Source organism: Aedes albopictus, chromosome 1 (assembly GCF_035046485.1).
Source record: "Aedes albopictus strain Foshan chromosome 1, AalbF5, whole genome shotgun sequence".
NCBI lineage: Eukaryota > Metazoa > Arthropoda > Insecta > Diptera > Culicidae > Aedes > Aedes albopictus.
In genome coordinates, this window is record NC_085136.1 from 55,914,249 (window position 1) to 55,934,626 (window position 20,378).

The 20,378-nt window shown below is 41.9% G+C and overlaps 1 protein-coding gene across 3 annotated transcripts in view; it reads right to left on the reverse strand.

Moving 5' to 3' along the window:
• The window catches only part of LOC109427503 (uncharacterized), a 154,410-nt gene that overhangs the window by 60,949 nt on the left and 73,083 nt on the right, over positions 1 to 20,378 (reverse strand). The window contains exon 1 of one of the 3 annotated variants that reach the window (XM_062844580.1): positions 12,864 to 13,312. The exons of the other annotated variants lie outside the window; for them this stretch is intronic. The gene's annotated coding sequence lies outside the window, so the exon portion shown is untranslated. Of the gene's footprint in view, positions 1 to 12,863; positions 13,313 to 20,378 lie in introns of those variants that run through there. 3 annotated transcript variants of the gene reach the window in all.

The following is a 20,378-nucleotide window of genomic DNA, read 5'->3' on the forward strand; positions in this document are numbered from 1 at the left end:
TTCAATATGTAGTCCGTCCAAGGTTTTACACCGTACATCAAACCGTTTTTAATTAGATTTTGTTTTAGATTTTATAGAGGCATTTTAAAATCTTCTCCTGTGTGGTAGGAATAGGATTTTTCAAAACACCATCGCTCTTCTTCTTCTTCATGCACCATCAAATCACCAATAGCATATCTGCCCAGCCTAGGCCCAAAGTATTGACTTCAAAGTAATCATTACGAAGCATAAATGTCAATTTCTTGATTTTGCTTTGGCTGACCAAGCCAAGGTTGACCGTAGCATTTTCATAATTCAAATCTCAATTTGTTCATCGAGCACATGTTCTGTTGTGCTGCACGTGGATGCCAAAGCGTTTTCAACGAAGCATGTTTCACGAGAGACCATATATTTTCAATACGCTAACTCCAACAACGCCGATATTAGAATAGAGGAGCTTAGAAGCAAAGGGGTGTAAGTTACAAAAACCCACTTTCGAGTAAATGAGCTTTGAAGTTTTTCACCAGTTTTTCATCCCATTCAAAATGTATGGAGTTTCAATATCAACCCAATTTGTGCACTCTCAATAATACAATAATAACCAAACTTGTTCCACAACAGAATGTAATATTGAAATGTTATTTAAGGGCTGCATACCAATTGCTTGGTCATAACAAAATAAGATTGTCCAACAAAACATGTTATGGAAACGTAATGCCTTGATAATTCTATAATAACAAAACAAGATATAAATACAGGTTTTGTGATTTCGTAGTTATTAATTTGATATTCCCCTCTGCTCGGGTTAACCAATAATCTACAAGTTTTGATTGCCTAGGAAAGACAAAATACAGAAATGCTCAAACTATACCCCGTCCTAGGGCTGGGTTGAGTATTTGAGGGTTAAAAGCAAAAAAGATTCCTCCAATGATTTCTTCAGAAAATTCCTCCAGTGGTTGCTTTAGAAAATCTTCAGAAATTCTGTCAGGAAGAAAAGGATTTCTCTGAATTTTTTTTTTAAATTCGTTCAGGTATTTCCTTAAAAAATCCATAAATTCGATCATAAATTCCTCTGAGTTCGCTTCCAAATATAATTTTTCATCAACTAGAATCTAATTATATATATTTTTTTATTTTTTATATTTTTAAAAATTTTTGGAAGCCTATTTGGGATTCCGATTTTTTTTAAAGACGAAAAAATAATGAGATTTTATGGTTATTGTTGAAATATTTTTTTTTTACATTTTGAGATATACTCATAAGTACTTAATATCAGTCAAAATATAAATGTTTTGGTTGCCTAGGAAAAAAAACAAAAATGCTCAAACTATACCCCGTCTCAAGGGTGGGTTGAGTATTAGAGGGCAAATGTAAACAAGGATTTCTCCATTGATTTTTTCAGAAAATTTCTCCAGCGATTTCTATACGAAAGTTTTCCATGAAATCTTTAGACATTTTGTCAGGAAAAGAAGGGTTTCTCTGAGAATTTCTTGCACGGATTCCTTCAGAATGTTTTCGTGGGATTATTTTATAAATAAAACTATCTATCTGGATTGCTACAGATATGCCTCTCCTGAGTTCCATGAGTTTCCTCAGAAATCTCCTGAGATTTTTTTCAGAAGATTATCCACGGATTTCTACAAAAATCTTCCTGAGATTGCTTCCAAAAAATCTGGTGGTGTACTTAAGGGCTATTAGGATTTTTTTTTAGAAATTTCTAAAAATTCGTTTAGGAAGTTTTCCATTGGAATACTTCAAAAATTCATCTGGGATATTCTTCAAAAAATTCTTCTGAAGGAATCAAAACTTTCATAATTTCCTTTTCTTTATTAATGAGGATTTCTTTCAAATATTGTTTAAGAAATTGAAGAAGTCTTAAGAGATACAAGTATATGCTCAAAGTAATTTTAGAGGGAATTTCTTAAAGAAATCCCAGAAGGCATTTCTTAACAACTTCCTGGAGAGTCTTTTCGATAAATCCTTGGTGGAAATCCTAGAAACAAAAAAAAGGAGAATTGATTGGAAAATTCCTTGAGAAATCCATTAATGAAATTGGAGAATTTTCTAAAAATATTCTTGGAGAGATCTGTGGACGGATCTCTAAAAAAACAATCCTGAATACCTCGAGAAACGCCTAGATAGGCGGTTCCTCCGAAATAGCAAAACATATTCTTTGACGAAATCTTGAATTAAAGAAAGAATCCCTTAAGGTTTTTCTGTATCCCTGAAAAAAAAAAACTCCAGAAGGTACCTGTGAAAATTCCTAGAATTCTGAAATTCCTAAAATTCACAATCAATTACGGGTAGAATCTCTGGAAAATCCAAGAAATCGTGGGAGCTATTCCGGAAGATTTCTCACCAAAAATAACTGCATTGATCTCAATAAAAATCTCGGAAAAAACAAATACTATGGAAATTTCTTGGAAAAATCTCGAGAAAAGCCACAAAAGTAATCCCTAGGAAAACTCGACGAGGAATCCCGGGAGGGATTCCGGAACGAATCTGTGAACGTTTACTTGTAGGAATCCTTCGAAGAATGTCAGAAGGAATCTCTAGAAGTTGTTGGGGAGACATACTGGACAAAATCCGGGATAAAATCACGAATAGAATCTCTGGCGGAATCCTAGGGGAAAATCCCACGAGATTTTTTTTTTAATGTCTGGAGGAGTGTGAAAGTAGTTTTCTGCAAGAATCCTTGGAAGAGTCCCGATAGAAATACCTTGAAAATCCATGTTCGAAAGAATTCTTGGAGAAATTCTTAATGGAATCTTGGGAGGAACCCCTGGGCAGAATCGTTTGAGAAATTTTGGGAGAAAACGATTGTGAAATATAGGAAAGAATCTCTGAAGGAATGTCGGAAGGAATCCCTGGAAGAAACTGTGGAGGCACACTGGGAGGAATCCTTTGAGAAATCTTGGGATGAATTTCTGGAGAAATTCCTGGAGTAATCCCGGGATGGATCATTGGAGAAATCCCACAAGACATCACGAAGAGATCCTCTGGAGAAATACTTTGAAGAATCTCAGGAATATTCCCAGGTGTCTGGATGCAGATTTGCTGTAGGAACTCCTAGCACAATCTTTATGGAACAATCCAGGGAGGAATAGCTAGAATAATCCGTGTAAGAGATCCAGGTAATATCCTTACAGAAATCCTTGGTGAAATCTCTGAATTAATCTCGAAAAGAATCACTGAAGAAATCGCCTAAAATCTCAGTGAATATTTTGGTAGATCTTGTAGGGACGAATCACGGGTAAAATCTCTGGAGGAACTCTTTCAGTGTTCCCCAGAAGGAAATTCCGAAAGAAATCTTTGGAAGTGTCCAAGGAGATTCTCCTGCTGTAATTCTTTGAACAGTTCTAAAAGGAACCCCTGGACGAATCCTTGGAGATGTCCCGAGGAAAATCCCAGGATAAATCTCTGGTGAAATCTGTGGAGGAATATCATGATTCCCTAGGAGATTCCCCTAGTAGAATTTTAAGAGCAACTTGTGAGGTAATCCCGGGCTAAATACTTGGAAAATCCATTGTAGTATCGCATAAAGAATCCATTATATGTACTCTGAAGGAATCCGGAAAGGTATTCCAGAAGGATCCATTTGAACTTCTTTGCATAAAAACACTAAAAGATGATCTTTTCGTTGGGGAACGGACAAGCATAAAATGATTACAATAAATTATGTAGAGGACACCAGAGAAGTACAATGACATCAACGAGAAATGTTGTGTATCGCTCCGATACGACGACATAGTACACAATCGACATTTGTTTACAGGAAGAGCCAGCAATTCATAGCGTTTGCACCAGCTATTAATAAGTATGCAAGCTTCGGAAACCGATCCGCAGTACACCATACACAACACATCCCATCCCATCCCATCCCATCGCCAGCTCGTTGCAGTGTCTTCGTTTTGTTATCGCCTTCACAAAGGAAAAACTAGAGCGTTGCCTTCTGCGTCTGCGACCTGCCGTTCTCGTGTTCTCACTTTCTTCGGGTGACTCGCGATAGATAGAACACCACGACGTTCCGCACACTTACTATTCAAACCACACCGTGCCGAGTGGTCCCCCCATTACGAGGCGCGCGCAATGCAGTTCAGCAGAATATCGAAGGAAATGTGAATCACACGCGCTTATTTGCAAGCGTTCCCGAGTGGAAGTGGATGACGAATCACGAACAAACCAAGCGGAATAGTAAACTGTAAAAAATCCTTTTTACACCTGTTGCGATGTCAATTCGTGAAAAGGAATTTTAAATGTTGATTAAAAAAAACAATTCTTGCAACTTGTATTTAAAACGCTAAAAAACATAGTTTAATGGAGACAGCAAGCTTCTGATAAAATTTTATAACTTTTTTTCAGAGTAAAATTTTTGTTACTATTTCGACAAGAATCCACGAAAAGGATGACAAAATGGATCGCGGGAACTACCACGCGAGCATACTAATGAGCGCAGGCTACAAGGTTCTCTCTCAAACTTTATGACACCGTCTATCACCGTTTGCAAAAGAGTTCGTGGGACAGGCTGGATTCATTGGTGAACGCGCTACAACGGACCAGATGTTCGCCATCCGCCAGGTGTTGCAGAAATGCCGCGAACACAACGTGCCCAAACATCACTGGTACATCGATTTTAAATCGGCGTATGATACAATCGATCGAGACCAGCTGTGGTAGATTATGCACGAATTCGGATTCCCGGATAAACTGATGAACTTCTCCAGAAGGTTTCTTTAGAATTCCTCATAGATGTTATTTTATAAAACACCACCATAAATTCCTTCTCTTACTTCCTCAGGAGTTTCTTCTGGGATTCCCCCGAAATTCTTCCGCGGATTTCACCGCAAGTTTTTCTTCGGTGGTATTTAGGAGCTTTTTCTTCATTAAGAGTTCCTTATTCCTTCTGTGACTCTTCGAAAAAATCTTTTAGGGGCTCGTCCAAGAGTTCCTCAAGCAATTCCTTCTACGATTACTGTAGAAGTTTATCTTGGTATTCGTACCACAAGTCTCTTCTAGAACTTTGATCTTGAAAATTTTCAAGAGATTTTGTTGGAGTATGATCGTCTTTGAAATTTCTCCAGAACTTTTTACTACGTTTCTTCAAAATCTTCTGTAAGACAAGGAGCTCCTTCTGATAATCCCCAGTATTGCTTTTTGAGGAAAGGAGAGGGGAAGGAACACCAACTGCCGATAATTTTTGCGTAACGGCAAAAAGGGACGCTGCCTTACACAGTTTTGAAACTAATCATGGCTGTCTGTTCTCTGTGCTGGTGGTTTAGTGATGCTCTTCCTTGAATTCCTTCCGGGTTTCTTCCTTGGATTTTCACCGTGACTTTTCCTTTAAATTCATTCGTAGTTTATCATAGTATTCTTCCCACGAGTTTTCTCTTTATTATGGATTTTTCCAGTTTTAACTTTCTATCCAGAAGTTTTTTGAGTATTTACTTGCGAAAATAGTTCCTTTTGAGATGTTCTCGGTGTTCTTTCGGGATTTCTGAGAGTTGTTCCTGGAATTTCTTCCAGAAGATTTCTCAATGTGCTTTCAGAGCTTCTTGCTGCAATCCTCCCGGCGATTCTTCCAAAATTTATCCAAAGACTTTCAGACATTTTTTCTTAATGATTTATCGAAACAGCTTTCCATCACGCAGCTAAAAAATGTTACATCGTCTGTAACAAAAGGACCCGGTCATATCGCACACATTTTTCCATCAGCTTTTAACTTTATAGCTTGCTCTCAATATGAAATTTGCTTTCAACATTCCATATAAAAATATGTCAAATTTGTTTACGTCGGGTGTAATTTTCAGAATTTTTTGCTGTACAGTTTCTCCAGGGGCTTTCTTCCCGGGATTTCTCCCAGAGGTTTTCAGAGTTCCTCCGTGAATCTCTCAAAAACTTTCTCCCGGGATTGTTCCCAGAACTATTTTTCGAGGTATTCCAGTATTTGTCAGGATTTCTTCCAAGATTTCCCGCATAAGTCTTTAAGGAGTTTATTGCAAGGTTCCACCTGCATTTCTTCCCCGAAATTTCACCGGGAATCCTATGCAAGGAATTTCATAAGTTATTACAGAAGATATTTCTAAAAATCCCTGCTTGAACACTGGAAAACTACACAGCTAAAAATGTTACAGCATATAACCTTTTTTTCAATTCAGTTTGTAAAATTCAATGAAATGGAATAGACATTTATATGTCGAATTTGTTTACGTCGGGTGTAATTTTCAGAATTCGTTGCTGTGTAGCATCATCTTGGTACAATTGGTGGTAGGGATTACGGGGAGAACTCTGGGAATAATCCCGAGAAAATAAACACACAAACGACTCAGGTGGATCACTACAAGAAATCCGGTAAACAACTATACGCGGAAAAGCCTGAAAAAAACAGAAAGACGTCTTGAGAATATCAGCAATAGCTCCAGCAGAAATACCAGAAGACACTCCGAAAAATATTCCTACGAGAAAGTCCAGGGTAATTTCAGAAAAAAAAACCTTGAGATACATCCCCAGACCAGCAACGGAAGGTATCTTCAGAGAAATGTTCCAAGAGAAATCTCAGGTGAAACTTTGAAAGAAGCTCCGTGAGCACCTTTAGAATATGTGCCAGCTGAAACTATTGTAGAAATCCCGGAGAACTCTTGAAGAAAGCTCACGAAAAATGGAAACTTGGGTATTGGATATTGCAGAAACTTCGGAAGAAACAGCAAGAGGAACTCCTACAGAAGTGTATGAAGAACTCTTTGGAAATCCTTGGAGGACCTCAAATAGAAGTACAATCAATGAATAACTCCTAGGGCAACACTGGTAGAAATCCCAGGAAGATCTCCTAGGGAAGTTCTGAGATCATCACTGGAAGGAATCACCGAAAATATTCAAGAGGAATCCCGATAGAAATTTTGGGAGAAATTCCGCGACAACATCTGCGATGCATCCAGAGAAACTCTTGTGGAGAGCTCGGTAGAAATCCCACGAAAATGTCTTTGAGTAAGTCGTGAAGACGAATCTCCGTGAAAATCCCACGGATGGTAGAAATACCGGACAAACCTCTGGAAGCAATTTTGGAAAGAAATTCTGTAGAATCCTCGTGAAAAACTCCATGAGAATTCAGTCAGATTTCAGAAATGGTGGAAAACTCTCTAGGAAGAATCCCGGACAGTCTTCTCAGAAAAATGCTGATTGGAATGCGGAAGAATCTCCGAGAGGAATTCAAAAAGGAGTATCAAGAAAAATGGCGCGAACAAATTCGGAGGAGTCTTGTGAGAAATCCTGGGATGCATTCCCAAGAGCTATTTCTTAAGAAGTTCCTGAACAAACTCGGATGAAATTTTTGGAAAAAAAAATCCTTGTAGTGGAGTTTCTTAATGGAACCTTCCAGAACTTCGCCCTGAAAATGCAGGAATCATTCAACAGCTCTTTCTGAGATTCTTGCAGGAGTTCCTCCCAGAAACCCGGCAGGTCTTTTTTAAAGGATTCTTTTGGGATTACTTCTGGGAATCCTCCATTAGGAGTTCATGAAGAAATTTCTAGATCGAACTCCCAGATCGCAGACTTAGAAGCTTCTGAAGAATTTCTTGGAGAAATCCGTTAAAAAATGGAAGAATGCATTAAAGGTAGAATATCCATGAGAATCCCCAGAAGAAATTCCAGGAGGAATCCAGAGATGGAGTTACTGACATGATCTTCCAATTATCCTTATTCGATCTTGTCAGACAGAACATAACAAAACATTTTTAGCCAAATTTTATATCAAATTATTCTGATTTATCAACCGTACACACTTAGAAATTCTGAAATTTCCACGAAACGGAATCACCAAAAAACGTAAATGTTTTCAAGACTGAATCACAAATTGGACTCAATTTTACGCGCATCATGTAAGTGCTGGTTGATTAACAAATCCGTTTCACCAGAAACGTAGAATCAGTATCACGTTCATCAGCCACCTTCTAACTCGGTGAAATAACCGAGAGGTAAGAGATGTGGCTCACGATCAGCAGATCCGGAGTTCGAATCCCATGCATGACAATATCTTACTTTTCTATGTTTTATCTGTCAAATCGGTTCTAGCGATTGCTAGACGCTAAGAAAAAATAAGTTTTATTTTGGGGTGTCTTGAAAGACGTAAATTTACATGTTATAACCTCTAAATTTGTGTTTTTGAAGATGCTCGTATATGTCAGGTTCAGGACACTTAAAATTACAAGATATTTTCTAGGTGTGTATTTATTTATAATTGAATCATTTTATGCAATTACTGGTCATTTTCTACTCAGAGTGTAAGGAAGGAAAGATCATAATGCCTAATTTTACATTCCATTCTTCACACTTGTAGCCCCCAGAGATATAACTAGAAATTTATTTAGGGATTCTTCCGGGATTTATCAAATTTTTACCAAAGTTTGCATAAAAATTAGATTCTTGCATAAGTTCCTAGAATGGTTTAATCAAGAATTCCTCTGACGATTTCACTAAAAAATCCTCCAGAGTAAATGCATGCCTGTTCGGGTAAACGGGTTTATTAAAAAAATCCTTTAGATATACCATATCCATCCTTGGATTCCTCAGAGATACTTTAGGAAGTTCCTTCAAGGATTGCTACAGATGTTTGCGCAGGTATTCCTTAATGTTCTAACATTCCAGAGTTTTTTTTCCAGAACATTTCCTTTAGGATTTCCACATAAATTCTTCTATAAATTTCTCCAGAAATTCGTCCAGAATTTCCCCAAGGGTTTCTTCAGGAATTCTATTGGAGATTTTTTTAACTCGGGAGGTATCTCATAGATTTCTTCCAAGGATTCCTTCAGAAAATTCTTCAGGAAATTCAATAAGGGGTTTCTTCAACAATGTATCCAGTATTTTTTTATCTTTATTATCGACATTTTCAGCCTATGGCTGGTTCAACTCCAGTATTTTTGTTTGCAATTTCAACAAAAGTTTTGTAAGAGCAATTTTAGGGGTTTTCGGCCTTTTCAGTCGGTAAAATCAGCGAAAACTATTTTACCTCTACATCCGACGGTTTCGGTTGCTTTATTCAACCTTTTTCAAGGACTCTAGAATTTTAAAAAGAGGGGGGGGGGATATTTCAAGAATAGTTTCTCATCGGTTTTTTAACTCTACCCTACGCCCTACTACTATCAACTTACAGAGGTCTGTTCCGTTGTTAAGAGGGGGGAGGGGAGGTGGTAAAATAGTTTTCGCTGATTTTACCGACTGAAAAGGCCGAAACCCCCTAAAATTGCTGAGAGCTACAGTCGTAAAGATCTTTCTTGTTTTGTAAGAGTTTCATTCAAAAGTTCCTGAAATGTTTTCAGAAACTTCTCAAGCTATTTTTTCTCCTCCAGAAGTTTCTCACGATGTTTTTCCAAGGTCCGTCGTTGGGGGTGAGAATGGGTCAAAAAAGGATACTCAAAGATTGTTTGTTAAATAACAAATGCAATTGAAGTCGGAATAACTTTTTATTTGGTATGTATACTCTCCTATGTGGTAATGATAGTTTAGCAAGAAAGTATCACGTTATATGAATTGTTTACTAAACTACAAATGATTGAAAATTGACCCAATCTCACCCCTTAGAGGGGGTGAGAATGAGTCAAAGTATTCGAAATCACATATTTAAGAATATAAGTTAATTTTATTGACCATATCTAGTAAACCTATTTAAAACATAATGTAACCATGACGAATAAAAACTAAGGTAATTTCAAAAGATGATAAATCCACCTAGAAGGGCTAATACAACCGAAAAAATGGTTGAAATTTGATAAAATAACGTTTGTATACTGTATCACCATTTTTAGCCATCATAATCATCCTCATTAAGAGTTTCAACCTCCATGAGAGGAGGGGAGATTACAATGAGGGAGGGGCGCATTGAAAGATTGAATGTAAAAAAAAAAAACATAATAGTTTTAGTATACTGCATAAGAAATGTTTAACCCTCCGTTATAAACTCTTATGTACATGATCATTAGCCTCTATATTGCTAAAGCAAATCTCTCCATCTCAAGATAGAGGGTCGTTCAAATATTATGTTAAGTCTATTTTGTGAGCTTACGGTATTGCAGTATACTAAAGATTAGCTGATGATTAGAGGAGCTGTCCAAACGTATTGTTATAAATTATTTTAGGCACTACACGTATTAACACACTCGTTTGACACTTCTCAACATATTTTTGAAATGCTGCTTTTATGAAGATACGGTGAACATGGCACCACTCTAACGTCAAATGGGGACTGGATAACAAGTTGAATGTTTAGTTAAGGTTATGTGCACTCGATAACTTGCTTGACCCAATCTCACCCCCATTCTTAATGTTTAAACATAGGGTCGAAAATATTGAGTTTTTAAATAAAAAGAGCAATGACAGCCCGCTTTTTTCATTACATCAACCAGATAATACCTACAGCTAACCACTTATAAGAAAATTTATGGTTAGGTACTTGTGTTAAACATTACGAAGGAGAAATTTTTTCAGAGTGATTTACTAGTAGTTTCATCATATAAGTTTAGCCACAAATTTAACAAAAAATGATTATTGCAAAACATCTTATTCTGCATCATGACGTGTAAAAACATCTCCTCTTTGGAATAATATAAAGTTTTCAATATAAATTAGCGATAGTTGAAGAGCTATTTCAAATTTTATGTTTCTCCGTTTTGACCCAATCTCACCCCCCAGACCCATTGTCACTCCCATCGACGGTACTTGAGAAGTTTTTTCAGGTTATTTTCCAGTAAATTATCCAAGAATTGCTCAGAAATTGCTTCAGGAATTTTCGTTCAGGAATTCCTCCACAAAATTCTCAAAAACCACTTCTAGGAAACAGGAGTTTGTCGCGAAATTCTATCAGGCAATACTCAGGAATTTATTTTGAAACTCCTCCAGAGATTCTTTCAAGAATTCGTCCAGTATTTTTTGCGCAATTTCTAGAAGAGCTCAGAGGAATACCTAAAACAATTCCTACAGGAATCCCAGAAGATATTTTTGACGCAACTGCAGGAGTGATTTCTAAAAAATAAATCCTTGCAGGAATTTCTGTGAGAACCTCTATAGGAATTCTTAAGAAAGCTTTGGAGGGACGTTTGGAAAAAATTCCGAAGGAATCTCTGTAGAATTAAAAAAAAATAGAGTAACTTGCGGTGATTCCTGAAGAAAACCTTTAAGTCTCCAGAGATATTTTTTGAAGGGATTTCTGCAGAAATGTTCAGTAGAATCTTTGAAGTTGTTGTTGTTTATTTTATTTTCGTGAGTCTTTAACTTATAGTCATTCGACTCACGTAATCTTTGAAGTAGTTTAAGGAAGTACTGTTGAATTCATTTTTTTTAGATTTATCCACAGAGGAAATGCCAGAGAAAAACATGGAAGAAAATTACAAGGAATCTCTGTACGAGCTCCTGCAGGAACAAGTGAAGAATTTACATTAAGTTTAAGGTGACTTGGTGCATCACAGAATTTTCATAGGAATCATTGACTTTTTAATTTTCAATGATTGTTTGCCTCGCGTTTTTGAAGTGATAAAAAACGGGCAATTCTGCAGTTACGCAGTAGAAAAAGTATCAGCACACTCACCACGAGTGAGCATATGGGATGATACATTTTCATCCAAATTTGCGCTTTGGTAACTGAGTTTTATCACTTTGAAATTTCGAGCGAGATTTCAATGATGCTGATGACGCACTACGCGTCGTTAAGGACAAACGTCTTTGAATCTCGCTTCAACAGTGCATCAGAACTTCAGGCGCACAAATCTCAAGAAACAAGTTTTAAACAACAGTGCATTTTATTATTCTCTTCTTGCTTACTTGTAATAAGCTTAGGTTCGCTGGTTTTACTTACGAAAAGATTTGTGCTTTCGAAATCGTGAGTAGGTGTCAAAGGCGGCCATTTTGGGATTCTAACAAGTCTGTCCTTAAATACACAGTAATAAAAAATAAAACCCTGCTTGAATCTCTGGAAAAAATCCTGAATATCTGAAGGAAATTCTAAACACTGTGGTAATTTTCAATGAAAACCCCTATATCAATTCCTGAACAAATCTCCGCTGAACTTCTTATATCAATATCTGAACGAATTTCTGAAACAATCTCTGGAAGACTTTCTAAAGAAACCACTGGACGAATTGATGAAAAAATCTATAAAATAGTTTGTGAAGGAATCTCCAGGGAAATTTCTTAAGGAATTCTCAAAAGAATTTTCGAAGTAAATTTTGGAAAAAAAAACTTAATGATTCTGTGGAAGGTTTAGATTTAATCAAATATTATAGTTTTGATTCAAAGTATCAAATAAGTATTAGTATTTAAAAAAAAATCAAGTATTATATAGCTTGATTTTTGCATTTTTCCTATAAAGTATGGATTACCACATTGGTGTTTTATTAGGATTATTATTTTTATAAAAATGATTTCCCTCAGACTGGCCGAAACCGGTGCCCGCACCCTAGTATTTCAGTTCAACTTAACATACGGCTTATGGCTAGTTTCCACTTCGTACGTACTGTGCAAAAAGATAGGACAAGTAATGGTCAAGTAATGATTCCGCTTAAAAATTACTTGAGCGGTTCGCAGATGGCAAGTAAGGATGAAAGTGTAACACTCATAACGCCTCCCGTGTGAATCAAATGGAGCTGTCACTTTTCCTTGCGGAAAAATTGTCCGCGCTATTATTCCGTAAGGAAAAGTAACGTTTCTCCCCATACTGGATCAGTTGTCAAAATTACTTGCGGAAAAAAAGGGAATTTTACTTGAGCGCTCTACTTGGCAACACGAAACTTAGCTTTATTTGGCAATTCAGCTCTGTTTCAATATCGTATATTTTTCTTGTAATATTTTTCTACCCGGGTCACCCATTGCCATATCACTTGTTTTTCCATATTTCGCACACTTACGTTCCGCCGGTGACCGGCAATCCAACAAGCTCACGCCTCCTTGCAAGCACGCGGTGGTCAGTCAGCACTTTCTTCGTCGACGACGACGCCGGAACAAAGTGCGAAAAAGTTCGCGACCCGCGCCCGAACTGTTCTTCTTTCTTCAAACAGCACAGCACTCACCCTCACACACTTGTACCAGTCAGTGCTTCTTCCCGCACACCGCGTTCTTTCTTTCAACACCGAACCGAGCCTCCCTCAACAAATGCGCCGCGTGTCCACACGGTTTACAACCTCACACCTCGCCTCCAAAGAAACAAAAAAAAAAAAAAACTGACCGCGCTGCGTTGCTGTTCGTTTGCGTTGTTAACATTCGAACCGAACCCGAACCGAACCGATCGAAGCAAGCGTTGATTGAATACTGATGTGGCTGCCTGCCGCCGCCGCGGTCTGCTCTGGGAGAGTGGCCTACTGTAGTAGTGCTGCGCTGCTGCCGCTGCTGCTTAGTGGCTTCTGTTGGCTAATCGAGACATCGCTGCCTCCGCTTCCGCCCGTCGTCGACCGACACTTCTCATTCTTCACCACCGCCGACGACCCCACGATGCCGATTGCGTTCTTATCAGCTGCTGCTGCTTCTGCTGGCGGAGGCGAATCATTGGCGATGGTGGTGGGTGAAGCGCGGGAAGTCGCGCGAGGATGACTGTTGAGTGGGCGCGGGGGTGAGGAGAGGTACCGGAGATTGTCTAGCATTGGCTGGGTGTCAGTAGTGGAAGCAACAAGCAGCATCCCCATCAACAAGCAGCAGGCGGGAGAGAGGTGGGTCCGTTATCAGACAGGCTGGCTGGCGGTTGTGAGAGGAGGATGGGTGCGCGATCCAAGTAGGCAGATGAAGCACGTGAAATGTTTGCGGTCGCGCTACTTGTTGGATTTTAGTTGCGAGGGATGTTGCTCTGAAGAGTTCGAACATCTTTGATGCATGTTTGTAGACATTGAAGCAAATATAAAATTTGTAACTTTTATACAGATGTTTTCGAGAATTCTGTAAATCAGAGATGACGGCTTTATTGTGGTTGCGATCGGGAAGCAGATGAAGCGAGTTAGTGGTGTGTTGAGGACACGTTAAGGTTTTTGAAGCTTCTTTGGCTTCTGCTGAGAAATCTCCTTGGCTTCTACTGACTGACAAATCATAATGACTTCTGAGAATTTCCTTGGACTCTACTGAGAAGCCTCATTGACTTATGCTGAGAAGCATGCTTGGTTTCTGCTGACAAGTTTCCTTGGCCTTTACTGTGACGCTTCCTTGACTTCTGCTGAGAAGCCTGCTTAGCTTCTGTTGAGAAACTTCCATGGCTTCTGCTTAGAGGAATCCTTGGCGTCTGCTGAGAAGCCTCATCGGATACTGCTAAGCTCCTTTGCTTCTACTGCGAAGCTTCCTTGGCTTATACTAAGAAGCCTCCCTGGCTTCTGCTGAGAAATCTCCTTGGCTTCTGCTTAGAAGCCTCTTTGGTTTGTGCTGAGAGACGTTCTTTGCTTCTGCTGAGAAGAATAAACATCCTTGGCTTCTGCTGACAAGCCTTCTTGGCCATTGCTGAGGCGTTTCCTTGGCTTTTGCTGGGAAACCTCATTAAATTCAGCTGAGAAGCCTTGTTGGATTCTGTTGAGAAGCGTTCTGGCTTCTGATAAGAAGCATCCTTGGCCTCTGTTGACAAGCCTTCTAAGCTGCTGCTGCTGAGGCGCTTCCTCGGCTTCTGCTGAGAAGTCTCGTCAGATTCTACTGAAAAACCTCTTTGGATTCTGCTGAAAAGCATTCTTGGTTTCTGCATAGAGTCCTCCTCGACTTCTGCTACGCTTAGCCTCTGCTGGTACGCTTTCTTGGCTTATACTGAGTACCATTTCTGCTGAGATGAGAAGCCTGCTTTGCCGCTGCTGAGTGGCTTTCTTGGTCTATATTGAGAACCTTTTTGGCTTCTGTTGAGAAGGCTCCTCGACTTCTGCTAAGATAATTCCCGTTCTAAGCATAGCAATAGTTTTAGTGGAGAATATGCTTTTGTCAAGACGTTTATAAAATCTCGTTACCCCAAACTCTACAATAATCTCTGTCCTATATCCTCAGTGCTCATCGGTGACACCATCTCAAACACTGTGATAGCGTTGGTGTTCGTTGCGACATAGTGATCCGGAAGTACCTGGCAGAAGAGAGAGCGTTACAAGGAAGCGAGAGCAGCCAAGATAAGTATGCACTGCAGATGGAATGATGATCGGTCCTGTAGTTCAAGACGTCTTCATATCACGCTTGAATCCGCTGATTGCGAATCGGCATTGTAGCCGATGCTGCTAAGATGTACCAACGATCAACATGTGTCCTCGAGACCAGAAGTCGACGATTGGACGTCTGTTGTCGATACTTTTTAGGAAGGCAAGCAACTCATTGAAGAAATGATGGATCTGCCCAAGCGGAATTCGAACTGCGAGGAGGTGTTCATTGAAGTACAAACGCATCTGCGACCTAATCGGGGTACTCGAGATGGATTCTTCGTCGCCAACTGATATTGCAAAGGTCTCGTCTGGTGTCCGCTCAGCGACAACTTCCAATGCACTGTATCCAGATGGAGTACGTGGAGTAGCAGGGACTATGGTTTTGGGACCTGACTAACCTCCCCTCTCCCCCGCTTGTGAGTCAGCCGCGTAGTCGCCGGCTAAGAATAGGACTACTAACCCCAATTAAAGGTGTCAAGCGCCCCGTGCCGAGGAACGAATGATCGAGGGAGTGAAAAAGATGTTCGATCTGTAACGGAGCCAATGGGGTACCTGGGCACCCCCCACAGTAAGCTGTCCCTTACCGCGTTAATGCAGGGCTCTGGTAGTGGATCTTCTTTCCCGTGTTATTCGTAGGATGAAAACATGAATTCAAAACAAAATAAAAATCAAACAGGTGTAGGTAGTAGTGGAGGGATCAACCCCAAGGCATGGGAAGCTGCGTACGCAGCTCAAGCGTGGGAGCTCCAGTCCATGCTCCGGCAAGCCAGCCGGTGGAGATAATGGACGAAATGTAGCTGCTGAGGGCCGTCAGCCAAGAGAAAAAAAGGACTGCCCGCAATAGAGGTGGCTGAGCAGCAGCTTGGCAAAATCATCGACTTTGCGTCCACCAAGTCGAATATAAGCAAGGACCTGAAAACGGCCTTGTATCGGTTTCGGGTGTCGATTGATGAATCCAAGCAGGAGTACCGACTCGCGATGCTGACTGCTGCAGCGGCGGAACCTGTGAAGGAGAATGAGCCAAAGTTTACCCGAACGGAGGCCTTCTCCTTCGCAGGCAGTCAGAGAAAAGTGGCGGATGCGAATGCACGTGACAGGCATAACAAGCACTCGCAAGCGGGCGAGGCAGCCGACAGGTGAGAATCGAACTGTCTGGTGGCGCCCTCAAAGCCATGCGTATAATTACCCCGCAGGTCGGCAACAATGCTGGAAAGTCGGACTCCAGCCAGGGTTTGCCGGAAAGCTGTGGAGGGGGGGGGGGGGGGCTGAAAAGGCTGGCCCGTTCCGGAACGATTGGAACAAGGGGTTGCGACCATTGGTGGGCTCTCAGCAGCCGTAGAGTAGGGTGAAACAAGGGGAGGGCCCTCCTTGGACAAAGGTAGAGCGGAAAAAAAGAAAGACGAAACCGCCGGTAGGAGTGCAGGGTGCTAAGCCAAGGCGCAGGAGAGCAGTTGCCAAGCGCGAGAAAGGCGACGCGCCCGTGATCAAGACGGAACAGTCCAAGTACTCGGACGTCTTGAAGGCGATGCGATGCGACGCCAAGCTTGAGGGTCTGGGAGCCGACGTACGCAGTATTAGACGTACTCGTACGGGCGAGATGATCCTGGAGCTGAAGCGCGAGAAGGATCACAAGGGCGCCGCCTACAAGAGGCTGCCAGAAGAGGTGCTTGGTGAGAGTGTATAGATGAGGGCTCTCACACATGAGGCGACTCTGAAGGTCAAAGACCTAGACGAAATCACCGAAGTGGAGGAGCTCGTTACGGCATTGCGGCAACAGTGCGATGTGCAGGTGGCCGCCGCAGCCGTTAGGCTACGGAAGGGGCCAGCAGGGACACAGATAGCTTTGGTTCAGCAACCTGTGGCGAAAAGTCCGTTAAAGTAGGACGAATAATGGTGGGCTGGTGCGTATGTCACCTGACATTCCACGAGCCATCAGAGGATTGCTTTAGGTGTCTGGAACTAGGACACAAGTCGTGGGACTGCAAAGGCCCTGACAGGCGCAAACTGGAGATGTGGCGCTGAAGGTCATAAGGCCCAAAGCTGAACGAGTCCACCCTTACCTTACCTTACCAATCAGGCTAAGGCCAGGGTGGCCTCTGCTGTACATAGTAGCCGTCTCCATTCCACTCGGTCCATGGCAGTTTGTCTCCAGTTCCGCACTCTGCGTAGGGTCCGCAGATCATCCTCCACTTGGTCGACCCACCTAGCTCGCTGCGCTCCATGTCTTCTTGTACCAGTCGGATGGCTCTCGAGAACCATTTTAGTCGGGTTGCTATCCGACATCCTGATGACGTGACCCGCCCACCGTAGCCTCCCGATTTTCGCGGTATGGACGATGGTTGGTTCTCTTAGCAGCTGATGCAGCTCGTGGTTCATTCGCCTTTTCCAAGTCCCGTCTTCCATCTGCACTCCGCTGTAGATGGTACGCAACACCTTCCGTTCGAAAACTCCAAGGGTGCGTTGGTCCTCTGCACGTAGGGTCCATGTTTCGTGCCCATAGAGGACGACCGGTCTAATCAGCGTTTTGTAGATAGTTAACTTCGTGTTACGGCAAACTTTATTCAATCGTAGAATTTTGCGGAGTCCAAAGTAAGCACGATTTCCTGCCACAATGCGCCTCTGAATTTCTCTGCTGATGTCGTTGTCGGCGGTCACCAGTGAGCCCAAGTACACGAATTCTTCAACCGCCTCGATTTCATCACCGTCGATATAAATTCGGGGTGGCGGGCGCGGTGATTCCTCCCTGGAGCCCTTTGCCATCATGTACTTTGTCTTCGACACATTAATGACTAATCCGATTCGCCTGGCTTCACTCTTTAGTCGGATGTACGTTTCCGCCATCGTCTCAAATTTACGAGCAATAATATCAATATCATCAGCGAAACTACGCAACTGAACGGACTTTGTGAAAATCGTACCACTCGTGTTGATCTCCGCTCTCCTAATTACACTCTCTAACGCAATGTTGAACAGCAAGCACAAAGACCATCACCTTGCCGATTCGAAGGGACTCGAGAGTGTCCCTGATACTCGAACTACGCACATCACTCGATCCATCATCTCGATGTCTCGATCGATTGTATTATACGCCGATTTGAAATCGATGAACAAGTGATGTGTGGGCACGTTGTATTCGCGGCATTTCTGCAACACCTGGCGGATAGCGAACATCTGATCCGTTGTAGCGCGTTCACCCATGAATCCAGCCTGATATTGCCCCACGAACTCTCTTGCAATCGGTGATAGACGGCGGCATAAAATTTGGGAGAGTACCTTGTAGGCAGCGCTCAGTATTGTAATCGCGCGGTAGTTCCCGCAATCCAACTTGTCGCCCTTTTTGTAGATGGGACAAACGATACCTTCCATCCATTCCTCCGGTAATACTTCCTCCTCCCAAATCTTGGTAATGACCCAGTGTAGTGTTATCACCAGTGCTTCTCCACCGTATTTTAGAAGCTCGCTTGGTAGTTGATCTGCCCCAGCGGCTTTGTTGTTTTTCAACCGGCCAACCTCCTCCTCAATCTCTTGGAGATCAGGGGCCGGAAGTCTTTCGTCCTGTGCACATACTCCTAAATCTGTTACCACGCCACCTTCGGCACTCAAAAAGGCCTGCTTTGAGGGTCTCTGTCTGAGTACCAATTCGAATCCGTGGGGTGATACCTACAGGATCGTGATGGCCAAGACGAGAGGTGTAGGCTCCTACAGAGCAGTCTCCAGAGATATTGGAGGGGTTCATCGAAGGGCTCTTTTCGGCGCAGTGATCCTAGTCCATGGACTGCTTTCGTGAGACAGCTAGGGACTAGGTCTAGCGATGGGGAGAGGATCACAGATGAGCAACTTGCGGGGATAGAAAAGTCCCTTAGCGTAGGTAAGGTCCCAGGTCCGGACGGAGTTCCGAACTTGGCCTTAAAAGTAGATTGTAGTGGCTCTCGGGATGTTCACATCTGCTATGCAAAAAAGCATGAACGATGCAGTTTTCCCAGAGGTTTGGAAGCGGCAGAGCCTGGTTTCATTGCCAATAGCGTGGAAACCACCCGGAGACCCGTCGACATCTACACGACCGGGAAGGTGTCCGAAAAGATCATCCTCAATATAGAATGTTGAGATACACCGTGTGTAAAAGGTCTCTCTTGCAACCAACTCGGCTTCCAGAAGAGGAGGGCGATCGTAGACTCTATCATGTCGGTTACAAAAACCGCCGAGATAGCGCTCCAACATGGTCCAGCTTTAGGGGCTGTCCATAAACCACGTGGTCATTTTTTTGGGTCTTTTCCACCCCCCCCCCCCCCCCCCCGGCGTGGTCATTAGTTCATACAAAAAAATTTATTTGTTCATACAAAATGGTCATTGGCCGAACCCCCCCCCCCCCCCCCCAATGACCACGTGGTTTATGGACAGCCCCTTACGGACCATGGCTGCTTAAATGCATGGCTACGCCGTTTCATCGGATATCAGGTGGCGCGTGGAATCGATGAGTTTCTGGGTCAGTCGCATTTGAGAGGTGGTCTCAAGATTTGGAAGTCTGCTGCACAGGTAATACCGGTGCAATGCGGTCAAACTACACACTATGGGATAGTAGTGAGCCGTACGGAGGGTTTCCTGGTATGCCGTCGTCGTGCCGGCAGTCTACTAGGTTGGATCCAAACCCTTGGTATGCTATGGTATGGGGTCCCCGGTATGCTCCGGGTTAGGCTGATAAAAAAAATGTAAATATTACATGGAAAATGGACGCCACTCTAATCTGAATAAAAGAGAGACGCTGAACTGGTAGTGACATTAATTAGATGTCTGCGGAGTGGATATACCGAATGTTTGTTTTTGTAGCAAGCGTAGTTTCAACAATAATTTACTGCTAATGAAAACAGAAAAACCGCATTAAAGTCCTCATTTTATCGCCCGTTTTGTCCACTGTGCATTGCAGTACTGTTTAACGTTTAGTGGCGACCAGCTGAATCGCTTATGATCGTCGTCGAGTGGGTTTAACGAGTGGATCACCTACCGACCGTGACGACAGGGAATAAACAAACCGGTGCAGTATTTTGCATATGAACGTAATTTGACCGCGTTGTCTGTTTTCCATTTTCCCAACACGCTGTTACACTTTCGATTTTTCACCACGACGGCAGGGTTGCCAGACTAGCGCTGTTTTGTATCATCCTTAAATGTTCTTCTACTCAGAAAGAAATTTTGAAAAATCATCTTGACGTAAATATTAGAACGTTTAAATTTCGATTTCATTTCATTTGATTTTGCATAAAAGAATTTCTTGTACGCAAAGTT